General features: G+C 36.2%; 1 long non-coding RNA gene across 3 annotated transcripts in view; it reads left to right on the top strand.

Moving 5' to 3' along the window:
• Positions 1 to 12,231, top strand: part of LOC143661904 (uncharacterized) — a 125,908-nt gene that overhangs the window by 23,102 nt on the left and 90,575 nt on the right. The gene's annotated exons all lie outside the window — the stretch shown is intronic.

Here is a 12,231-nt window from a genome sequence, read left to right as displayed (position 1 = left end):
AGAGATGAGTTTCTTTGTTTTATTATGCTTATAATTCCTAACACTCTTTCAGTCTGGTTGATAGCTTTGGTCAGTTTTAGGAGATTGTCAGCCATTATCTCTTCAGTTATTGTTTCTGCCATATTTTTTCTTTTCTTTTTGTAATTTAAATGATATGCAAATAACACCTGTTCACTATTATCCATATGTTTCTTATGCTCGTTTGTGGAATTTCAATCTTTTCTTTCCTCTGTGCTTCAATCTGGATATTTGCTACTGATCTGTCTCCCAGCTCACTAATCCTCTTTTGATCTGTATCTAATCTTTTGTATCTATTTATTATATTCTAATCTCTGTATTTCTTCATTCTAGAATTTCCATTTGATTCTTATAGATTTTAGCTCTCTGGTAATGTTTTCTACCTTGTCATCTGTGTTCTTGTTTATCAATGTATTTTGAAGTTCATATCTATTACATATAATAAATGGTTCTCCTGTGTCCTTTTTCTATTTTTAGTGTCTTTTTAAAATCAGTTCTGTTTCTTCTTCTTCTTAAAATTGTTGGACAAATGCAGGACATTTTGTATGAAGAAATGTAGAAGTTCTGATTACATTGCCTTATTGAATTTGGCTTTTCCCTGTGCTTGAGCTGTTTGGTAAGTTACCAATAGGCTTGCACATGTCACATCTTGGAAGGAAGAAGACACCTGAGTCAATACTGGAGCTGCAGGAAGGTATATTTCACCTTTTTTCCATCTAAACTGCTGCTACTCTGGATGGGACTCTAATTATGTCTTTTCTAGATTCCAGGCCAATATTCTCCACTTCCAATCTCAAAATTCATTGTAAGTTGGCCATAGCCATTTGATTAAGATTTTACAAATTCCCCTCTAGTCACATCGCTCCTTCTGCTCAAAAGCCTTCAATACCTGAATTCAGAGAACTGAGATCCAAGAAGAAAATGACTACATGTTTTCTTTTCTAATGAATCTCCAAATGTAAGAAAGGGCAAAGAAAGAAACAAAATAAAAGCCAGTAAAAGATCCAGCATTGTGTTTCCAGCATAATCATGAGTGGAATTCTACCCTTTTTTAGTGATGACTAATTATTCTTCTGATGACAATATATTCACATCTGTTCCCTTTTGAGATGAACTTCCACTTTTAAAATTTGTTGCAATGATGATTATTTGTTAATAAAATTAAAAATTTCAATTAAAATGTAGGAATATTCTATAGGTTCTCCTAATTATACAAATAGTCTAGAGTTTAACATTGTTCCTTGTTTGCATATATTTCAATTTAAATGCTAACCCTCCCATTCAAGTAAGGGGAAATAGTTACACCACAGGAAGAAAATGCAATCCAAGATAGCTTTTCTCTTTTAACAAAAATGTGCTTCTCGGACTTCCGGAGAAGATGGCGGCTTAGTAAGACGCGCGGATCTTAGTTTCTTCTCGAGGACAGCTACTAGGGGAGTAGAAACGATACAGAACAGCGCCCAAAGCCACAACAGAGATAAAAAAGACAGCATACCCCATCCTGGAACAGCTGGCTGGCTGAGAGAAGCTGCTTGGGTGAGATCGCCGAGGTGAGCAGGTGGCGCTCCCTTCCCCCTTCCTGGGCCGGAGTAACTCCCTTCCCCCTTCCCGGGCCATCTGGGAGAATTGGAGAGGCGGTCCCCTGAAACCGCAGCGGCTGGTGGCCACACGACGCGAGGCCCCCGGGACCAACTGAGAGAATTGGATCGGAAATCCCCAGGCCGCGGAGAACAGTGACGGGCGGGGGAGGCCCCTTCAAACCCATGACTCCCCGGGAACGTGCACTCTCATGCACGCGCCGCTGCCGCTGGCGCCCTCCCGCCACGCTTGTCGCCCGGGCCGACTAGGAAATTCAGACAAGAAGACATAACAATCATAAATATTTACGCACTGAACCAGAATGCCCCAAAATACGTGAGGAATACACTGCAAACACTGAAAAAGGAAATAGACACAAATACCATAATAGTTGGAGACTTCAATTCCCCACTCTCATCAATGGACAGAACATCTAGACAGAGGATCAATAAAGAAATAGAGAATCTGAATATTACTATAAAGGAGCTAGACTTAACAGACATTTATAGGACATTAAATCCCACAACAGCAGGATACACCTTTTTCTCAAGTGCTCATGGATCATTCTCAAAGATAGACCATATGCTGGGTCACAAAGCAAGTCTTAATAAATTTAAAAAGATTGAAATCATACACAACACTTTCTCGGATCATAAAGGAATGAAGATGGAAATCAATAATAGGCAGAATGCCAGAAAATTCACAAATACATGGAGGCTCAACAACACACTCTTAAACAACGAGTGGGTCAAAGAAGAAATTGCAAGAGAAATTAGTAAATACCTCGAGGCAAATGAAAATGAAAACACAACATATCAAAACTTATGGGATGCAGCAAAGGCAGTGCTAAGAGGGAAATTTATTGCCCTAAATGCCTATATCAGAAAAGAAGAAAAGGCAAAAATGCAGGAATTAACTGTTCACTTGGAAGACCTGGAGAAAGAACAGCAAATTAATCCCAAAGCAAGCAAAAGGAAAGAAATAACAAAGATCAGAGTAGAAATAAATGAAATTGAAAACATGAAAACAATAGAGAAAATCAATAAGACCAGAAGTTGGTTCTATGAGAAAATCAATAAGATTGATGGGCCCTTATCAAGATTGACAAAAAGAAGAAGAGAGAGGATGCAAATAAATAAGATCAGAAATGGAAGAGGAGACATAACTACTGACCTCACAGAAATAAAGGAGGTAATAACAGGATACTATGAACAACTTTATGCTAATACATACAACAATTTAGATGAAATGGACGGGTTCCTGGAAAGACATGAACAGCCAACTTTGATCAAAAAGACATAGATGACCTCAACAAACCAATCACAAGTAAAGAAATTGAATTAGTCATTCAAAAGCTTCCTAAAAAGAAAAGTCCAGGACCAGATGGCGTCACATGTGAATTCTACCAAACGTTCCAGAAAGAATTAGTACCAATTCTCCTCAAACTCTTCAAAAAAATCGAAGCGGAGGGAAAACTACCTAATTCATTCTATGAAGCCGACATCACCCTCATACCAAAACCAGGCAAAGATATTACAAAAAAAGAAAACTACAGACCAATCTCTCTAATGAATATAGATGCAAAAATCCTCAATAAAATTCTAGCAAATCGTATCCAACAACACATCAAAAGAATTATACATCATGACCAAGTAGGATTCATCCCAGGTATGCAAGGATGGTTCAACATAAGAAAATCAATTAATGTAATACACCATATCAACAAATCAAAGCAGAAAAATCACATGATCATCTCAATTGATGCCGAGAAGGCATTTGACAAGATTCAACATCCTTTCCTGTTGAAAACACTTCAAAAGATAGGAATACAAGGGAACTTCCTTAAAATGATAGAGGGAATATATGAAAAACCCACAGCTAATATCATCCTCAATGGGGAAAAATTGAAAACGTTCCCCCTAAGATCAGGAACAAGACAAGGATGTCCACTATCACCACTATTATTCAACATTGTGTTGGAGGTTCTAGCCAGAGCAATTAGACAAGAAAAAGAAATACAAGGCAACAAAATTGGAAAGGAAGAAGTAAAACTATCACTGTTTGCAGACGATATGATACTATACGTCGAAAACCCGGAAAAATCCACAACGAAACTACTAGAGCTAATAAAGGAGTACAGCAAAGTAGCAGGTTACAAGATCAACATTCAAAAATCTGTAGCATTTCTATACACTAGCAATGAACAAGCTGAGGGGGAAATCAAGAAACGAATCCCATTTACAATTGCAACTAAAAGAATAAAATACCTAGGAATAAATTTAACTAAAGAGACAAAAAACCTATATAAAGAAAACTACAAAAAACTGTTAAAAGAAATCACAGAAGACCTAAATAGATGGAAGGGCATACCGTGTTCATGGATTGGAAGACTGAATATAGTTAAGATGTCAATCCTACCTAAATTGATTTACAGATTCAATGCAATACCAATCAAAATCCCAACAACTTATTTTTCAGAAATAGAAAAACCAATAAGCAAATTTATCTGGAAGGGCAGGGTGCCCCGAATTGCTAAAAACATCTTGAGGAAAAAAAACGAAGCTGGAGGTCTAGTGATGCCAGACTTTAAGGCATATTATGAAGCCACAGTGGTCAAAACAGCATGGTATTGGCATAAAGATAGATATATTGACCAATGGAATCGAATAAAGTGCTGAGATATAGACCCTCTCATCTATGGACATTTGATCTTTGATAAGGCAGTCAAGCCAACTCACCTGGGACAGAACAGTCTCTTCAATAAATGGTGCCTAGAGAACTGGATATCCATATGCTAAAGAATGAAAGAAGACCCATCTCTCACACCCTATACAAAAGTTAACTCAAAATGGATCAAAGATCTAAACATTAGGTCTAAGACCATAAAACAGTTAGAGGAAAATGTTGGGAGATATCTTATGGATCTTACAACTGGAGGAGGTTTTATGGACCTTAAACCTAAAGCAAGAACACTGAAGAAGGAAATAAATAAATGGGAGCTCCTCAAAATTAAACACTTTCGTGCATCAAAGAACTTCATCAAGAAAGTAGAAAGACAGCCTACACAATGGGAGACAATATTTGGAAATGATATATCAGATAAAGGTCTAGTATCCAGAATTTATAAAGAGATTGTTCATCTCAACAACAAAAAGACAGCCAACCCAATTACAAAATGGGAAAAAGACTTGAACAGACACCTATCAGAAGAGGAAATACAAATGGCCAAAAGGCACATGAAGAGATGCTCAATGTCCCTGGCCATTAGACAAATGCAAATCAAAACCACAATGAGATATCATCTCACACCCACCAGAATGGCCATTATCAACAAAACGGAAAATGACCAGTGCTGGAGAGGATGCAGAGAAAGAGGCACACTTATCCACTGTTGGTGGGAATGTCAAAAGGTGCAACCACTGTGGAAGGCAGATTGGCGGTTCCTCAAAAAGCTGAATATAGAATTGCCATACGACCCAGCAATACCATTGCTGGGAATCTACTCAAAGGACTTAAGGGCAAAGACACAAACGGACATTTGCACACCAATGTTTATAGCAGCATTATTTACAATTGCAAAGAGATGGAAACAGCCGAAATCTCCATCAACAGAAGAGTGGCTAAACAAACTGTGGTATATACATACGATGGAATACTATGCAGCTTTAAGACAGGATAAACTTATGAAGCATGTAATAACATGGATGGACCTAGAGAACATTATGCTGAGTGAGTCTAGCCAAAAACTAAAGGACAAATACTGTATGGTCCCACTGATGTGAACAGACATTCGAGAATAAATTTGGAATATGTCATTGGTAACAGAGTCCAGCAGGAGGTAGAAACAGGGTAAGATAATGGGCAATTGGAGTTGAAGGGATACAGACTGTGCAACAGGACTAGATACAAAAACTCAAAAATGGACAGCACAATAATACCTAATTGTAAAGTAATCTTGTTAAAACACTGAATGAAGCTGCATCTGAGGTATTGGTTTTTGTTTTGCTTTGTTTTGTTTTGTTTTGACTTTACTATTATTACTTTTATTTTTGTCGCTATATTAACATTCTATATCTTTTTCGGTTATGTTTCTAGTTCTTCTAAACCGATGCAAATGTACTAAGAATTGATGATCATGCATCTATGTGATGATGTTAAGAATTACTGATTGCATATGTAGAATGGTATGATTTCTCAATGTTGGGTTAATTTCTTTTTTTCCGTTAATTAAAAAAAAAAAGAGAGAAGGGGTAATTGGAGCTGAAGGGATACAGACTGTACAACAGGACTGGATATAAAAACTCAAAAATGGACAGCACAATACTACCCAATTGTAATGCAACTATGTTAAAACACTGAATGAAGCTGCATGTGAGGTATAGGGTTTTTTTTTTCTTTCTATTAATGTTTTAATTCTTATTCTGTTGTCTTTTTATTTCTTTTTCTAAATCGATGCAAATGTACTAAGAAATGATGAATATGCAACTATGTGATGTTATTAAGAATTACTGATTGTACATGTAGAATGGAATGATTTCTAATTGTTTTGTTAATTCTTTTTTTAATTAATAAAAAAAACTATAAAAAAATGTGCTTCTCTTGAATTCTGTGTGTATAAATTTGATACTATATGTAAATGTGCCTTGTAAACTCTAAAGCACTATAAAAATGAGAGTTATTTTAGTTAGTTAACATTAATGCTAATAAAATACTGCCTCCTCTGAAAATTAAAATGCTCTTGGGGGACTGAGGCATTAAACTAATTATGCATGACTTGGTGAGAAATATTTCATCAGCAACTTTCTGAGGCAAGAAATGAAGCAGTTTGATGGAGTGGAGGCATGTGTGTGTGTGTGTGTGTGTGTGCATGCGTGTGTGCATGTATGTATGAGAGTGAGTGAGAAAAAAAGAGAGATCAAGACAAGGCTCAAATGCTCCTCTTCATGCTGTTGCTGGGTTGAGAAACTGGGTGAATGGGCAGCAGATTTTCATGACCACATGCCGGACTTGTTTGAGTTGAGTCCCTGAAGAGAGCTGTTTGGGGAGGGGTGGGAGAAACAGAGAGAGAATGAAAGAAGAAGAGGATGGAGAAGGAGGAAGAAGAGAAATGAAACAGGAAAATATGACAGGGAGAGAAAACATAAAATTATGTATATCTGGAGCATACAATATTGAAGGAGAGATTGGCAAAAACATGAGGCAGGAGAGGTAAGCAGGAACCAAATCATGCTATTCCTTTTAGCCATGGTAAAGAATTTGGTATAGAGTCAAAGCATTGTGTTGAACACTTGAGAGATTTTAACAAGGGCCATGGCCTGGGTAAATGAATAGGATTAGAGTGACTTTAATAAGAATCTTTCATATCTTATTATTGGGATATTTTAATCATATTTTTGGTTAAAGTTTAAGTTTTCCTCCCTGTTTCAAAAATAAGAATTAAGAAGTCTTAGATTGGGGTCTAGGGTATAAATGTAATAATGTGTATAAAGATTTCAGCCTCGTACCCTTTATGTAAAGGGCTTTCAATGAAGGGCCACTAAATGAGGAACAACTTGGGCTGTTTTGACCTCCAAGGTGACTCTCTTTTTCGTGTGCGCCACCTCACCTCTTAGCCCTCAGGAACACAGGATGAACCGATTCATAGACATTACTCTCCTCTCTCTTGATTTCCTTAGTTCTCAAGCCATACTTCCCTCTTTCTCTCTTCCTTCCAGCCTTCATATGAATTCCAGATAAACCATAGGGGTGTCATACTCTGAATTTCCCATGGAAGTCTTCCTTCCATAGATATAGTCTTTAGCTCTTCAAGAATCCTTATATTTGGGACTTGGGAAAAGCAGTCATCAGGCAGACCTGAAGTAGTGTTTCCCTTGAAAGCCTGCATGGTGGGTAGTATCCAGGTCTGGGAATTTCCAGAAAAGTTATTGGCTCATACCTCCTTTAAATGCAGGAATTTTTCAATGAAAGTTTTTTGGAAAAGACCAAGAAAAGAGTCAAAAGGAGATCTGGAGATATTTGAGAGGTGCCAAAGGGAAGTGATATTTCTAATGCAAATGTGTATGGGTTTTAAGTATTTTCAGCTTTATTTGCTGCTCTCTAGAGCATCTATTTACCTTGTGGGTTTTAAATGACTGATCAATGTAAACTTTATTTGGACTTGTGGTCACAGATTATTTCAAGTGTTTGTGACTCTTTGGGAGAGGATTCTGAATGATAGATGCAACCCTGAAAGCCTTATGTCCCGTGTGCAGGAAAGAGTGAGATAGGAGGCAAGAAGAAGGGGAAGGAAGTAAGCTTTTTTGGGAGAAGGGGAAGTAAGCTTACTGTACTGCAGCTGTAGAAACATTTTATATCTATGAACTCATTTAATCATCATAGCAATCAGGGAACATTGATATTTTTATCCATTTATTACACATGAAAACATAGAAACTCAGATAGGTTGAGACAACCCCAAATTTATATAGATTAGAAGAAATAGATCTAGGATTTGATCTGATGTCTATGTAAAGTAGAAATCCATTCACTTTCCATTGCTGCTTTGGGATGAGCCATTTGGACATTAGAAAAGGAGATTTCTGCAGCAAATGGAGGGAACTAAATATACTTAATATCCCTCTGCTATATTTTTTATTCTTTTTTCATTACTTAGAGAATAATTTATTCATTTCTGTAATCAAATCCATGTAGATAAAACCTTACATATTTAATACAGTGCATTACCCCTGTACAAATGGGAAAAATTAATTTTAATCTTTCTAGACCAATATGGCTATTAATTTCTGTACAATGCCAACTCAACACAGTACAACTGGGATACTTTTTCCAAAGTTAACAGCACAGCTAAAGTTTCCAAAAATTCAAATTATATGTGTATATATATATTTATATTTATATAAAAAGACCAGTAGTAATGTTATGTGCCAATAGCAGCACAGCTTTTCCAGGTTCTGCAGGCATCTGTATTCTTTTATTCTTCCCCTGAATTTGAATAAAATCACCAAGACTCTGGGCTTCAGTGTTCTGACCTGTGAATAGAGGTGATTGGATGAAACTAGTGATTCTCTAACTAGTTCTAGAGTCCTAGGTCTGCTTCTGAGGAGTTTGCCAACTACAGAATAGGAGTACTCCTCAGCAGAGGTCGTAGTTCAGGGGGCTTACTGGTCCCCATATCAGCAAGAGCTTAACTTTTTTTTGCATGGGTTTTTTAGCTTTTATTTTACGTATATATTAGACTTATGAATAATTTTGAAGGAAGAGTTTTATGCTATTAAAAAAAGTGGGGAGGCTGCAACTAGTGTGTATGAAATGCCACAGTTCTGGGGTTCACCCTTTCCCTTTGGTATGATGAACAATCTGGTCGGCATATCTGAACTGACAAGTTTTAGGTCTCAAAGTCTGGAGGCTCCTGAGAGGATCCAGCAGTGAAAGCAGGCAGCTGTCAATGGACTCAACTGTGTGAACAAAAATGAAGCTATGAGGAGGCAGAGCACACAGGAGAGGAACTAAGGAGTTGTCCCCTGGCTTTCAGTCAATTTGCTGAAAATCCATTTGCCAACGGACAATTCATCAAAACGCCAGTTCCCTGAAAATCAATTTACTGAAAATTATTTTGCCAAAGGATCAATTGATGTAATTCCATAAAAACTCTCAAATAAATATTTTAAACCAGATGTGGGACAGTTTACTGCAACTATTTCTCAGCAGGGCAGATGAGGTTTGTTTAAGGGCTGTAGCAGAGGCAAGGGTTGGGGAGGGGCAGGGACAGGACAAATAATAAGTCTGAAAGAACAGAAAAGTTGGTAAAAGGAAAGTCTAATATTTAGACTAGAGAATGCTGAATATTTGAAGTTGTCAGGGATGGAAATGAAAAATGCAAGAGAACTGGAATTCATAAGAGCAGGATTAACAAATTGATATAGAGTGTGCAATGGCATTTGAGTTGTTTCCACTTTTTGGCTATCATAAAGAATTCTGCCATGGGGTGGGCCACATTGGCCCAGTAGGCAGTGAACTTGCCTGCCATGCCAGAGACCTGGGTTCAATTCCTGATGCCTGCCCATGTGAAAAAAAATAGAATGCCCCCATGAATATTTGTGTACAAGGTTTATTTATTTATTTATTTATTTATTTATTTAGACATGTGTTTTTATTTCTCGGGTATATTTGTAGGAGTGAAACTGCTGGGTTGAAAGAAAAGTCAACATTAAATGTTTTAAGAAACCGCCAAGTGCTTTCTAAAGTGTCTACACCATTTTACATTTTCACCAGCAAATTATGAGGATTCAAATTTCTCCACACTCTTTTCAACATTCATTACTATCTTTTAAATTATAGCCACCCTGGGGGGAATGATTTGTGGTTTTGATTTGAATGCCCAAATGACTAATGGTGTTGAGGATCTTTTCCTGTACTTATTGACCATTTTTACATTTTCTTTGGAGAATTTTCTGTTCAAATCCTTTGCCCATTTAAGTTGTGTTGTCTTTTTATTTTTGAGCTTTGTTCTTTATATATTTGATATACAGTTCCCTTATGATTTGCAAATATGTTGTGCTAGTCTGTGAGTTGTGTTCCCATCTTCCTTATGGTGTCTTTTGAAGCAAAAAAGTTTCAATTTTTTACAACAGTTTTATTATGAAATATAACATATATACAAAAAAGCAATAAATTTCTAAGTACATTTTAACAAGTAGTTTTAGAACAAATTTCAAAGTGTGGTGTTGGTTACAGATCCACAGTTTCAGTTATTTCCTGCTAGCTGCTCTGGGATACTGGATACCAAAAAAATATATCAATACAATCATTCAGTAATGATACCCATTTTTAAAATCCTATCTTCCTGGTTACAAAAAATTTTAAATCGTGATTAAATCCAAATTATTTTTCTTTTATCTCTTGTGCTTTTGTGCTATATCTAAAAAATCATTGTCTCACCCAGGATAACAAAGATTTTTCTCGTATGACTTTTCAAATATGTTTTAAAATTTTAGCTGTTACATTTAGGTATTTCATTTAATTTGAGCTAATTTTTGTATATAGTGTAAGGTAGAAATCTAAATTAATTTTTTTGCATATAAATATTCAATTGTTCCAGCAACATTTGTTGGAAAAACTATTTCTTTCATACTGAATTTTCTTGGCACCATTGTTGAAAATCAATTGATTGCAAATGTAAGGGTTTATTTTGGGGGCAATCAAGTCCACTGATCTATTTATGCTTATCTTTATGGCAGAACCACATTGCCTTGATTCATATGGCTTTGTAGTAAATTTTCAAATTGGAAAATGCAAATCATTCAAATTTGTTCTTATTTTTCAAGTTTGTTTGGCTGTTCTGGGCCCCTTCCATTTCCATGTAGATTTTGGGATTAGTTTGTCAATTTCTGCAAAAATGTCAGCTGAGCTTTTGAAAGGTATTATATTGAATTTTTAGTCCAATTTGGGTAGAATTGCCATCTTAACAATATTGAATCATTTAACACATGTATATGGGGCATCTTTCCATATTTTTAGATCTTTAATTTCTTTTGACAATGTATTGTAATTTTAAGTGTATAAGTCTTGCATAACTTTTGTTACATTTTCCTAAGTATTTAATCTTTTGATAACAATGTGAATAGAATTGTTTTATTAACCTTGATTTTTAAACATTCATTTTTGTGTATTGCTCTTCTTTCATATGAATTTGCTTATTATTTCTAGTATTTTTAATGGACTCAAAGATTTTCTACATAGGGATCACATCACCTGTGATTAAAGATACTTTGCATTTTCCTTTACAATCTAAATGTCTTTTATTTCTGTTTCCTACTTGAATGCACTAACTAGAATCTCTAGTACAATGCTGAATAGAAATGTTGCAAGCAGGTATCCTTGCCTTCTTCTGGATCTCACAAAGAAAGCATTCAGTTTTTTACACTAGATATGACATTAGCTGTAATTTTTTTGTTTTTTCTTTTTGGCAGATGTTCTTTATCATGATGAAGAAGGTTCTTTCTATTCCAAGTTTTTGACAGTTTTATAATGAATGAGTGTTGGACTTTGTTAAATGCTTTTTCTGAATCTATCAAGATAATTGTGTTGTGTTTTGAATTTTTATGTGAAATCAATCTTGAACTCCTTTGAGTTCAATCTTTGAACTCTTTTGGTCAAGGTGTTTAATCTATTTTATGTGTTGCTATATCTGGTTTACCAATAGTTTGTTGGTATTTTTTTCATTGCATCTGCATCTCAGTTAGTCTCTTTCCACTTAGTTTTTCTCACTCTGCTCTTACTATTATTCTCATGAGAAAAGTGCTGAAAAACAATTAGTGAAGATTCACTGAGGATGACCCTGTTGGATGAACTTTTCTATAGCACCCATGAGACTTGGGAAAAGGTGGAGGTGGGGGTGAGACTGTCCGATAATTTTTCATAATTCAGCAACTTCAACCAGCTGGTTGTCCTGGGCATCTAGGCAGTATTCCATAGCATGTAAATGCAGGGGAGTTCAGGACCTCTTTGGGTGGGTCTCTGGTGTTCCATAGCACGTAAATGCAGGGGAGTTCAGGACCGCTTTGGGTGGGTCTCTGGTGTTCCATAGCACGTAAATGCAGGGGAGTTCAGGACCGCTTTGGGTGGGTCTCTGTTAAA

This window comes from Tamandua tetradactyla, chromosome 18 (genome assembly GCF_023851605.1).
Source record: "Tamandua tetradactyla isolate mTamTet1 chromosome 18, mTamTet1.pri, whole genome shotgun sequence".
NCBI lineage: Eukaryota > Metazoa > Chordata > Mammalia > Pilosa > Myrmecophagidae > Tamandua > Tamandua tetradactyla.
This window is presented reverse-complemented; position numbering and strand designations above follow the sequence as displayed.